Source organism: Propithecus coquereli, unplaced genomic scaffold (genome assembly GCF_000956105.1).
Source record: "Propithecus coquereli isolate 6110/MARCELLA unplaced genomic scaffold, Pcoq_1.0 Scaffold147, whole genome shotgun sequence".
NCBI classification, from domain to species: Eukaryota; Metazoa; Chordata; class Mammalia; order Primates; family Indriidae; genus Propithecus; species Propithecus coquereli.
In genome coordinates, this window is record NW_012139080.1 from 7746208 (window position 1) to 7757735 (window position 11528).

An 11528-nucleotide genomic window follows, 5' to 3' on the forward strand; every position below is an offset into this window, starting at 1 on the left:
TTAAATATATTGAAGTTATATATTGATGTGCATACAAATTTAAAATTATTATTGTTATGAATCTAGCCTTGTATTGTTATGAAGTGGCTCTTAGAGAATACATAAGTCATCACGAACAGAATGTTAATAGAAATATGGCGGTAAAGGGCATTCTGATGAGGTCTCAGTTTTAAATGAGGAACATGTTATTGGATGATGGAGGAAAGACCATCCATGTTATAAAGTGGCAAAGAACTTGGCTGAATTGTGTTTGTGTTCTAGTGTTTTTGGAAGGTAGGACTTGCAAGTGATGAAACTGGATATTTAGCTGAGGAGATTTCTAAGGAAAGTGTTGAAGGAGTGACTTGGTTCTTCTCAATTGCTTATAGTAAAATGCAAAAAGAGAGAAATGAATTGAAGAAGGAATTGTTAAGCAAAAAGAAGCTTAAAGATTTGGAAAATTCTCAGTCTGTTTTTACTATAAAAATTGACAAAACATGTTCTGAAGAGAACACTAGGGTGTGGTGGACCAACCACTTGATAAGAGGATTAGTGTGGATGTAAACCATGGACTTAATCAGCCACCTCAACAGAAGCCAGGAATGGAGATGGGATTATTCCAACAGAAACACTGCCAGCTGGGACTAGAGGAAACAGAGAAAATGGGATGGAATAACGAAGGCTGTGAATGTGTGCTATCCTCCAAGAAAAGGGATGAAGAACCGCAGGCAATATGGATGTCATTTGGGCCACTGCCTTGGCTTCAATAGGCCAGACAGGCTCCAACCAGAGATGTGGGGGCATGATCCCTGCCTGGCAGAGACCCTGGGGCACAACCTCTGCCCAGCAGAGCTGCTGGGGCAGGACCTCCACCTCACTGGCTCTGGAAGGCAGGGCACTGAGCCACAGAGGATTATTCTCAAGTCTTAAGATTTCATGGTGTTTGCCTTATAGTTTGGAACTGGTCAGGACCTGTCACCCCTTCCTTCTTTTCTATTTATCACTTTTGGAATGGGAATGCCTACCCTATGCCTGTCCCACCACTGTATTTTGGAAGCACATAACTTGTTTGGTTTCACAAGACTTTGAACTTTAGACATTAGAGTTGTTGCAGGAATGAATGAAGACTTTGGGGGATGGAATGAATATACAGATGCTCCTCAATTTACAATGGGGCTATGTCCTGATAAAACCCATCGGAAGTCAAAAATATCGTAAGTCAAAAATGTGTTGAATACCTTGATAAACCCATGATAAAGTAAAAAAATCATGAATTGAACCATCATAAGTCTAGATGCTCCTCAACTTATGATGGGGTTATGTCCCAAAAAACCCATCATAAAATCTTAAAAATCATAAGTTGAACCATCATAAGTCAGGGACGGTCTGTATTTGGTGTTTGAGAAGGACATGAATTTGGGTAAATGGATAGATTACTTCATGAGGAAGTCTGAGGACTTTCCTGTAGAAAGTTGTATGGGAGGTGATTAAAAGGTATGAAAAAGAAAACTAAGCAAAAGCAAAAGAAAAGCAATCCTGAACACCAGAGGGGAACGGGAAGGAAAGAGGCAGGCAGTGCTCAGCTGAGAACAATATGGACATAGGCAGAATAAGGTAACACCACCTGCCATCTAATCCTGAAATTTGCAGTTGACCATAATATAAAGTCAGAAGTTAAAATGGATGAATCAAAACAGATCGGGGTACACACATTACTTAGAATCATGGTGGTGCAAATGCCAGGAAAAAAATGCTTTAAAAAATTGTGTGCACTTTAAATTCTATCTACAAAGCAACATTAGCCTTTTCCAATGACAAAGTTTAACTCTCTAAGAAGATTTCTAGGGCAATTTGAAAAAAATCTGAAGCCATTTACTAATGGAGTTTATTAAAGAGGCCCTTGAGGCACACATGACAGGCATCAAAACTTGTCACTACAGTCGGCCCTCCATATCCAAGGGTTCTACATATTCGGATTGAAAATGTTTTTTTAAGAAAACAGTAAAGAATAACACAACAATATAAAGCAATACCAATAAAAAACAATACAGTATAACAACTATTTAGCTAGCATTTACATTGTATTATAGGTAATGTAGAGATGATGATTTGAAGTATATGGGAGGAAGTGCATGGGTTAGATGCAAATACCATGCCATTCCGGGCCGGGCGCAGTGGCTCACGCCTGTAATCCTAGCACTCTGGGAGGCCTAGGCGGGCGGATTGTTTGAGCTCAGGAGTTCGAAACCAGTCTGAGCAAGAGCGAGACTCCGTCTCTACTAAAAATAGAAAGAAATTAATCGGACAACTAAAAATATGTAGAAACAATTAGCCGGGCATGGTGGCGCGTGCCTGTAGTCCCAGCTACGAGGCAGAAGGATCGCTTGAGCCCAGGAGTTTGAGGTTGCTGTGAGCCAGGCTGACGCCACGGCACTCACTCTAGCCCGGGCAACAAAAGCGAGACTCTGTCTCAAAAAAAACAAAAAAATACCATGCCATTCCTTCCCATTCCTTCCTCCTGCACCCCATTCCAGGTCGTACAATACCCAGTCATCCTCCCTGACTGGCTTCTCTCTGAACATCCCACATTAAGTCAAGGAAAATGAGCTCGGCCGCTGTTCCGCCCCACCGGGGCTCAGGGCGGACTCCACCTGGGGCCTGCAGAGGGGAAGGATGCTGACTGGCCCCCACGCCTTTCGGGTGAGGGGCAGCCAGGGGTCTCACCTCAGCCCCAGGGACTAAGCTGTTTCATTCAGCGAACCAAGAGGTGAGGGGGGTAGAGCTCAAGCTACCTCCTGTTCCCTTGGGAACTTGAGGGTGTGTTGGGATGTGTTCCCTTTCTGCACTCAGCTGGGAACAAGCTGGTGGAGAATTTTCTCCTCTGAGCAAAGAGAGAATTCTCTTCGCCTCCCTGCCCCGCCCCCATCCATTCCCACAGCCACCAGCTCTCTGGGCAACCCTGGGTAGCAGTTTGGGCCTTTCTTTCTGCACACAATTGACGTGGAGGGCCTGAGTCTAGTCCATTCAGACACCACATGGAACATTCTGTTTTTGTCACTGCTCCCTCTCATCTTGGAGAAACATAATCTTATCTGACAGAGGCAAAATCAATCTGGCCTGTCCTCTCCTAGTGACAAAGTGTGGGCTTCCTCCCGTGGCACGGTGTTTTCCGTAACTTTAGGATTTAACATTTCAAATTATTTTCCATGGAGGCTCCTATTGCCGCTGAGTTCTGGCTACTTTTTTTCCCTGATGCTGAAAGGTTCGATTCTTCCATCTATCCATCAACAAATCGCATTGAATGACGGTGCTCAGTGACCCAGGGTGCCACTGGAGACAAAACACACCATACATATTTTCTGGTCTCCCTGGAAAATTAGTGCAAACACTTTCATCACTGCAGAGAAGGAAAATATGCATGGAGCGGTGAAGATCTGCTTTGTTTTCTTGTTTTTCTAAGAGGAGTTTCCCCCTCCTTCAAACAGTGAAACTTACATTGTTCTTTGTCTGCAAATTAACCAGTTAAGTAGAATTCCTTTACGTCTCACTTTCTGCAAGCCAAGGCCCTTCTTTCTCTCCACCTTGTATTTATACATATTCTAGGATCACTCCCTTTTCTCTTCCAGTGCTGCTTAAACTTCATTCCATTTTTGCCCTGACTTGTTAAAAGTAGCATTTAAAATATTTTAATTCAAATTCTTATCCCAGCTGTCCTTTTTAAGTTCCATGTTAAAGAATCCTCTTCTCTTATGAATGGTTTGTTTTTGATTGGGTGGAAAACTGGTTAGGTTGCTTGGCCCTTTCTCCTGTTAAATTTTTGATTTTATGAAGAGATACAATCTCACCCTCTGGAAATGAAGTGGGAAGAGAACCAGGGGCTGTGGCCATCCCTGCAGCCCCCACGTTGTGCTCCCTGTGAAACGGCTCCCTCTGTTCAGTGGAGAGGACAATTAATCTCCTACTACATAGAAGTGGTGCCTGAATACACCAAGATGAAAATGTTTGTGTACAGGGTGGTCTGTTTAAAACAGTTCCCATATGATGCAATCCAACTTGAAAAGGAAACTCTTTCAGATGACTCACCATTTAACAATAATAATTAGCATTTGGGAATCTTGCTTAGAACACCCAGCAGAAGAATATTTTATTGATTTCTTTAGAGTTTCCACACTCTGGCTGGGGCCTCAATCAAGACGACGTGTTAAAGACTGAAATCCAGTTTCATTTGTATGAGTTTGGAGGAGGGGAGATCAAGTTTCACAACAGTTCAAGAGAGAAGGACTTAAGGAATTTAGATGACTTCAAATTCAGATAAACCATCAGTGGAACCCTGTTCAAAAAACCAAGAAAATGTTCAGATGCATAAATAAGAGCATAATATCTCGAACAAAGGAGGTGATAATCCATCCCACTGTACTCTTTGATGGTTAGGCCACATTTTGAGTATTTTTTCAGTTATAGGTGAAGAATTTTTAAAATAACAAACCAGAAAACATCCAACCTGAGTAATGAAGGCTCTGAAAACTAAACTCGCTAGAAGAACAAGATTCTGAGTTAGAATTGGGCTGCAGTTGGGCACAGCTCTATAACTTACCAGCTGTGACCTCAGGCGAGTTACTTAACCTTGTCTCAGTATACTCATCCACAAAAATGATGATGATAATAATAATACTCATATCATGGGGCTATTCTGAGAATTAAATAATTCATGTATAGCTTATGGCAGAGTGCCTGGCACATACTATGTGCTCAATAAATATTAGATATTATTATTAAGTTGACAACAAAAATAGTCATGATACCACCTTATGGTTGTGTAGCATTTTTATAAACTGACTTTATATCATCTTGTTTTCTAATGTTTACAGTTCATGTGAATTAGTCATTATTATTTTCATTTCTGGGAGAAGAGAACTTCAGGGTCACCTGCCCTGAGGGGGCTTTTCTTTGTGCTGAGCTGGCTGAGCGCCCACCTCCAGCCCCACCTCCACGCAGTGCTCAGAGCGCAGCCGGGCACCCAGCAGCTGGCAGGGGAAAGCCGCCCTCCCCTGAGGAGGGGTCGTGAGCAGCCGTGGTAGGAGGGTCCCTCACCATGGCTTTGGCCAACATGCCAGTTGCTTTGAGAAAGGAGAGCCCCTAAACTGATGGCAGTGGGGCCTTGAGCAAGTGATCGAACTTCTCTGCAGGGCAGTTCCCCCACCAGGAAAATAGAGACCCTTCCTCTATCAGGCAGTTCATGAATCAAACGTGTAAACAGAGCACGTTGAGAGTCCTTTGAAAAAACTAGAAGGTGCCCACCACAGCATTGCCAAGGAAATTTCAAAACAGATGATACTAGTGCTCAAACATCAAAAACGCTCTAAGTCAAGGCTCGATTAAACAGAGCAGAGTCACTGGGCAGATGTTCATGATCAGACATTCATCAACAGGAAACTGCCTTTGGCCCAGCGACTTTACCTGGAGTGGAGGCTCCATCCCTGCCGTGAGCCCAGCGCCTGCCTACCCAGCTGGCTGCCTGGCTCCCAGGACCAGGGCAGGCACCCACCACCAAACCTCTGGCACCCCCTTTCTTTGGGGAATCTCTGGACTTCTCGGGTGTCTTAGCCTTTCACCCTCCCTCAGCCCTTGTCCACATCAGTTTTAGGACCCCTACCACTTCTGATGACTTTTCTGGCTCAAGCCCTGCTCCCCAGGCCTCAGGGCAGGGAGCAAGGAGACTCAAATCCCACTCTCCACCTTCTCCTTAGATGGCACCTCGAGGTCACTGACTCTGTGCAGTTGAGGTCTGAGCCTTAAAGTAAGGTTGAGCCATCAAGGAAAGTGCAGCTTCTTATTGAAGTGGGGTGCATGCCTGTGGGCATGCGTGTGTGCAGTGAGTGGGAGAGGTGTGAGAGAGAGAGAGAGGAGAGAGAGAGAGAGAGAAATGATCGAGGTATCAGTTCAAATACACCAGCATCTTTTCAGATTGGGCAAGGTTAGATCAACACTCCGCTATAGAACCAAGCAGACAGTATGGCAATGCCAGGAATAAAAATAAACCCATTCAAAGTTCATTGGTCTGTTTTTGTCAAAAAAAACAAAGTAGCATGTGTTTGTGTGTACACGTGTGCATACATTCACACATCCATGTCTCAAAAGAAATACACCACAGGGTTAACACTACTTCTCTTTACATAATGGATTATCAGTCTTTTTTAAATCTTTTTTCTCAAGTGCTCTTTCTAATTTGTAAAAAAATTTTACAACCAATTTGTATTGCCTGATAATAAAGAACTAAGAGCTTCATAACAGTTCAGGGCTGTTGTGACTGGTTCATAGCAACTAGCATTAGAAATGCTCCCAATTTCCAAAAGACAAGTTGGCACGACCTGCTAGTGTCCATCCAATATCCATTCTCCTCCTTCCTTACCACTGTGATTTGGGTGGAGCAAGCACTGGGCCCAGAAATCCGTTACCTTCATTTGTAGCCAGGTGTGGTCAGGTGGCCCAGTTTGAACAGATAAGATATGAGCAGAAGTCACTGAGTGGAGCTTTAACTTTATTCTTTTGTTCTTGTTACGATTTTCTTCTATCATGTGCCCGTAGCAATAGGAAAAGTTTGTAATGAAGCATGAATTCCAGCATTTTTTCTACCTACAAAAACTTTAATACAGAACTGAAGATCGTGAAAGCCGGGTGGGAAACACCTGGAACTAGCATATGGGCAGGAGCCTTAATAAGGTACAATACCCCTTTGCCCTTCTCTCAAAAATGTGGGCTTGTGGTTAGACTCCAAATTTGGAGGTCTTTTCAATTGATCTAGACAAAACAATGGACTAGACTTAGGGAAGGGAGGCAGGTGAGGTGTGAGTCTTTTCCTCTCCTAAGTGTGGTAATTCTGAATGTCACAAAGGTCCTTTGTTTAAGTATACTGCATGTTCCAAGCAATTCCCAGAATTTTTTAAATGGCTTCCATTTTCCTGGAGGAGAAGCTTGTAATGATCTGCTTGGCTCTCTGCCTCTATAGACCTCTATTGCAGTCACTTAACCCCCAATGTGTAGATTCAGCCCTGCCCCCAACCCTAAAGCCACCCCTATCCCTAGGCTGGGAAAGATAAATCAGCCCAATCTCTCCTGCCTCTATCTTCTCTGGTCATTTGGCTCATGTACAAAAAGCAAGGATCCCCCTTCATCTCTGGTAGAGATGGACATTTTCTCCTGGGTAGAAGTAAAGAAAAAAGATGTATTTACTTTTTAAAGTCTGCTTATAAACAGAGGTGAAATCTTAAAAAAAATAGTGTTCCAAAAACACTTGCCCAAGTATCAGCACTCCTAGGTGGTCGAGGCGTTTCGTGTGTAGGGACCTTTGGTTTCCAGTTGGTCACAGGAGGCTTAGGGGATCCTTCATGATTTATTCTCATTTTCCAGGAAACATCCTATTTAAAGGGAGGAAAAAAATGCTTTAAAAAATTCCCATGAAGGGTCTACTATATAATCCTTAACATAGAGCCTCTTCCTTTAAAAACTTGAACATTTCCACAGTATCCCATTTTTATTCAGACTGGTCAAAACTGTGCTATTTTTTTTTTAGCCTCAGGAAAGTAATTTGATGAAACTTAACAGCCCTAATGAATTAAGTGAAGGAAAATGCAGAAGGCTTTAATAACAGCGAACCTATTGAAATAAAAGAGCCTATACATTGTTCTACTGACAGACTTACTAGCAGAGCAAACCAGATGTAGGTTGCCAAGGGAAGTTCAGCTTGTAAATTGTAAGAAAAGAGTATACTGCCAGGCTCTGCTGGGCTCTGTTATTTCTTCATTAAAATGCACTGTCAATCAGGTTGAAAAGAAATGTCTAATTAACACCATAGGGCACCAAAAAATTTAGTGTCAGAAACTCAGCTGCTATCCCTTTTTACAACTGTATCTCTCTAAGCAACTCCATTCCTCTCTTTCCACCCTTTCCCCAGCCATCGCCCCTCCCCCATATTCACTTGCTTATGATGAAAAGCATCAGAGAAATTGCAAAATGGGTCGCATTACACAATTCCCTCTGTAAGCTGTGAACCAGCTAGAACTAAAGTTTTCTGCAATTTCTCTTCTTTTTATGCCCTGTGTCCATGCAAGGCCTCAAATACAATGGAACATAATGAAAACCAACAGGTTTCCATCCTGAGATCTCCACTTTCATGATGTGGAAGAATTAAGAGTTCTAGCCTGAAATAGCCTGGTCTTAGCTTCACCACTCACTGACTTATGTGACCTTGGGCATGTTCCTTCATACCGCTGAGCCCAGCTTCATAACTCATAAAATAGGAATAAGTAAGGTCTTGTCAGCCTACATCAAGGATCAATTGAAACGGGGTGTTTAAAAGGGCTTTGTAATATTTAATGCACTGTCGTTATGACTCCAGTCTCAGCAGAGCTGGGTGAAGTCCGTCTTTTTTTGGTTAGTAGGAGGCTTATTGCATCCTGATGCCTTTTGAAGGGTTGCAGTCCCCAAGCTCTCCCCTGTGCACTCTCATGTTGTTCATGCCCAGGTCACAGGGGCTGAGTTGAAGTTGAGATTGAGCCCAGGGACTTGGGTTTGGGGTAAGTTCTAGGAGAAGGGAATACAAGATATTAGTCAGAGACTCTAAGGCTTACACCAGAATCTTTTCCACTCCCTTGCTGTCCAGACACCAAATACTGCTGCTTGCTCCACCATGATGCCTCCCCCTTCTGTACTTTCTTTCTACTCCCATCACTTTCAGGATCACAAACTGGCACTCCTGCCATGGAATTTCCAATTGATATTTATGCTACCTTTTACCTTCTAGTCCCTTCTGCACGTGGCTCCCAGATTAGTCCTAGTTAAACTCCACTTAATATATGTCAGTCTCACTATTTGAAGATTTCAATGCTTCCATCGTGTACATATATAAATTCCCCTGTTCTTTCCCAGGCATTTAAGGTTAAGGTCCCACGGTGGTGCCACTATCTGCTTTGTAGGCTCATCTCCCTTCGGTCATTTGGATGTCTCTTGTTCCATAAGTATACTTCTAATGGCCTCTTTTGTTTCTTCAAATATATTCAACATAGTAATTGTATATTCTGTGTGTGATCACGGTGTTTGGTGGTTTTGCTCATCTGGTTCCACTATTGTTTTGCTGACTCTCACTCATGGTACCTTGTTTTCTCACATGCTTTCTTTTTTTTATTGTGATTCATATTCTCTGTAATATTCTCTAAAGGAATTCTTTGAGGCCTGGGTTTAAGGTACCTTCCCCCAGAGAGAATTTTAGTTTGCATCCACCATGTATCTCGGGCACTGTCAACCCTGGTTCACTTAGAAGTAAATTCTTGCTTTGAGGTTTATCAAGCCACATGGGCAACGTGAATTTGGGCCACAATCCTTCATAAGGGGCTGGCCTGTGGTTATGAATTCTTGGGGATTTTTCCCTCTGAGTGAAAGCCAAAAGAAAGCAAATTTTGGCCGGGCGCTGTGGCTCACGCCTGTAATCCTAGCACTCTGGGAGGCCGAGGCGGGCGGATTGTTTGAGCTCAGGAGTTCGAAACCAGCCTGAGCAAGAGCGAGACCCCGTCTCTACTAAAAATAGAAAGAAATTAATCGGACAACTAAAAATATATAGAAAAAATTAGCCGGGCATGGTGGCGCATGCCTGTAGTCCCAGCTACTCGGGAGGCTGAGGCAGTAGGATCTCTTGAGCCCAGGAATTTGAGGTTGCTGTGAGCTAGGCTGACGCCACGGCACTCTAGCCCGGGCAAAGGAGTGAGACTCTGTCTCAAAAAAGAAAGAAAGCAAATTTTCTTCCAATGTCCCTTTGACAGGCAGATTTTTGTCTAAGTCACCCATTTAAAGTGTGTTTATACAGATCTCCTGTTACTAGGGGCCTCCAATCTAACTTCCTTTGTCCCTGGTCACACTGTGCTGCCCTTTAAAACCAATGCCCCAGGCAATTAGAAAAGAATAAAGGCCCACAGAGCAATAGGTGGCTTCAATGCTCATGACTTCACTGAATTCATGGCTTTTATTTTTGTTTTTTCCATTGATACATAATAAATGTACATATTTTGGGGGTACGTGTGATAATTTCATATTTTCATATAATTTGTAAAGATCAAATCAGTAAATTTGGATATACGTCACCTTAAATATTTGCCTTTCCTTTATGCTAGAAACATTCAAATTCTCTTCTAGCTATTTTGAAATATATAATAGATTTTTATTAACTATAGTCACTATACTGATCTATCAAATACCAAGTCTTATTTCTTCTATCAAACTGTATATTTGTATCCATGAATCAACCTCTCTTCGTCTCCCCTCCCCTTACCCTTCCCAGCCTCTGGGAACCACCAATCTACTCTATCTTCATGAGATACACTTATTTAGCTCTCACATATGAGTAAGAACATGTGACATTTGTCTTTCTGTGCCTGGTTTATTTCACTTAACATAATGATCTCCAGTTCCATCCAAGTTGCTGTAAATGATAGGATTTCATTCTTTCTTATGGCTGAATGATATTCTATTATGTATATATACCACATTTTCTGTATCCTTTCATCCATTGATGGGCACTTAGATTGATTACACTTTTTGGCTGTTGTGAATAATGCTGCAATAAGCATGAGAATGCAGATATCTCTTCAATATATTGAGTTCCTTTCTTTTGGATATATACCCAGTAGGAAAATTGCTGGATCATATGGTAGATCTATTTTTAGTTTTTTAAGGACTCTCCATACTGTTTTTCATAATGACTGTAATAATTGACATTCCCACCAACAGTGTATGAGGGTTCCTCTTTCTCCATATCCTTGCAAGCATCCATTATTCCCTGTCTTTTGGATAAAAGCCATTTTAACTGGAGTGAGATGATATCTCATTGTGGATTTGATTTGCGTTTCTCTGATGATTAGTGATGTTGAGCATTTTTTCATATACCTGTTGGCCATTTGTATGTTTTCTTTTGAGAAATGTCTATTCACATCTTTTTCCCTTTTTAAAAATCAGATTATTTGGTTTTTTTGCTATTGAGTTGTTTGAACTCCTTATATATTCTGGTTATTAATCCCTTATCAGATGGATAGTTTGCAAATATTTTCTCCCATTCTGTGGGTTGTCTCTTCACTTTGTTGATTATTTCCTTTGCTGTGTAGGAGCTTTTTAGCTTGAGATAATCTCTTTTTTCTATTTTTGCTTTGGTTGCCTGTGCTTTTGAGGTTTTACACATAAAAATCTTTGCCCAGACTAATGTCCTAGAGCATTTCCAAAATTTTTTCTCATGGTAGTTTCACAGTTTCAGGTCTTAGATTTAAGTCTTTAATCTGTTTTGAGTTGATTTTTGTATATGATGAGAAATAGCGGTCTAGTTTCATTTTTCTGCATGTGGATATCCGGTTTTCCCAGCACCGTTATTGAAAAGACAGTCTTTTCTCCATTGTATATTCTTGGCACTTTGGTTGAAAATGAGTTGGTTGGAATGTATGGACTTGTATCTGGGTTCTCTATTCTGTTCCATTGGTCTATGTGTCTGGTTTGTTTTTTTTTTTGTTTTTTTT